Source organism: Austrofundulus limnaeus, unplaced genomic scaffold (assembly GCF_001266775.1).
Source record: "Austrofundulus limnaeus strain Quisiro unplaced genomic scaffold, Austrofundulus_limnaeus-1.0 Scaffold39, whole genome shotgun sequence".
Lineage (NCBI taxonomy): Eukaryota > Metazoa > Chordata > Actinopteri > Cyprinodontiformes > Rivulidae > Austrofundulus > Austrofundulus limnaeus.
The window spans coordinates 1,947,443-1,949,585 of record NW_013952441.1 but is presented as its reverse complement, the minus strand read 5'-3'; positions in this window follow the sequence as shown (position 1 = coordinate 1,949,585).

Sequence of the window (2,143 nt, the reverse complement as noted above, 5' to 3'; positions counted from 1 at the left end):
CCAACAAATGTATTCAAGTAAAAGAAACCAGACAACTTATGTTTTATTTCCACCATGTCTTGTCCTCTCCTTGAAAAGCAAGTGAATGAGGACCAGCAGCCTTTGTGTGCCCATGCACCCTCAGTTTTAGCCCAGAAGAGTAGAAGTTACTTAATATATTCATGTTTATGTGCTGTCCAGAAAAAACACTTAAATATTACTGGTAAAATAATATTAGCATTTATATTTTTGTACAGTAATATTGAAATATGATATAATGCGTATTGTTTATTTGGTAAATTCTAGTAGTTCAGAAATTTTGATTTTTTTGTAAAATTTAAGAGAATAATTAAATAAATGTTACTACACCCAAAAAAAATCCTTTTTTTCTCTGTATGAATGCATCTGTGAGAACTCTTCAACTTAAGCACACAATCTGCATCGCTTATGCTTTACATTTAATCCTGAAAAAAGTCACGGGATCAAGTTGCAACTCAGGTACAGATATCAGGACCGAGACACGGCGAATAGTCTCCCTTTTCAGCACCACTGCTAAAGAGAATCTGGCTCGAGTGCAGCAGCAGATGGAAGGCCACAACTGAAACCGATCCGTCCAACGAGATGGAACAACACGTACCACATGCTGACGAGGATACACGAACAAAAGGAGCCAGTGTGAGTTTTTCTAGCCTCTTCTTCACCAACAGATTTCACTCCACTTTCTGCTGAAGACCTCAGCATCAAACTCAACGAGTTCATGCCTTGCAATGAAGCCATGCAGGAGCTTACTGCAAAAAAAACAGTCCGGATCCAAGGTCATTTCAAGAAAACATAATGTCGCACATACAACCTGCAGCACGGCACATGGAAACCAGATAATATGGAGTCTGTCAGTGTGAAGACACTGGCCACTATGCTTGACTTTGGATACAAAACTCTTGGATTTCTAACATCATCCAGGGAAAGTGATGCTGACAAATGCCTCAGAGCAGCATGTGCTGCTGAAACGAGGAGCCTCGAGCTGACCCCATCATTTATCATCAGCACCATGTTCAGGCATGTAATGTAATGTCAAGTCATGTTACATGATCTGTAATTAATTCCTGCCAAAGAAGTACTGTTTTCTTTAATAACCCATGGTRGCAGATGACAWGAACTTTTTTCCATTTTCCCTATCCACACCTTTACAACCTCGCAATGAAAGTTTTATGTCCCCCCCTCCTCTTCTGTATCGTGTGAAAGGGTTTTCTCCAAAGCCGGAGAACTGGTCTCAAAGAGATGAAATGGCCTCGGGTCCAACATGCTGTAAAAACGTCTGTTCCTCAATAAAACAAAACCCATCCTTGTCCCCTCAAGAAGTACACAGGCACACCAGTGTTGACAAGCACTTGCGTGTCCTAAATGAATTTTTCACAACTTTTATTTTATTTTTCCATTTTCACTTTTGCTTTCGAAGCACAACTTTAATACTCTTWTATTCAAATTATTTGGAATACATGCACTTCTCTTTCATAATAAGTATTTATTTTAATTATTTGGAGTCAGACTTAATAAACATTTTGCTCCAGGTTGCCTGAAATCATTTATTAAACCCAGCAGATGTCATTATTATGTGATAGATACATCGATGTATACATTTTAGATAGACTTATATTTTATTGCCCCTGAAATTKGTTCTGGACATCGTGCACTAAACAAAGCTGCTACCATGATTCAGTACACTACAAACAATAAAACCACATGTTGAATTCTAACACCACAATCAAATCACATGTTGTATAAAAAACATGTATTGCTCAATAAAAACACATATTGCGTATTCCAAACAAATCAGTCCAGACTCAGAGCATCAGTRGCAGAACAAAAGTATAAATGCCTGCCTTATTTATTATTCTGACTGATGTAGGGACAAATTAATTTTTWAATCTGTTTAGTCTACAAACAGGGATTCTAAAATGTTTGCCAGATGGTGACARCTCGTGTTGTGAGTGGGATCAGACCAGGCTAAGCTGGGGTTCTTCTTCCATGAAGCAGCTCTGTTGTCCTCCATCCATATTTTCAGTTACAGGCTGAGTCATTTCTACCTTCTCCTCTCACTAGATAAAAAATATCTGCAGTTGATAGTTTTTCTTTGCCAGCATAAATGAAGTTTGGTGGACAGCGC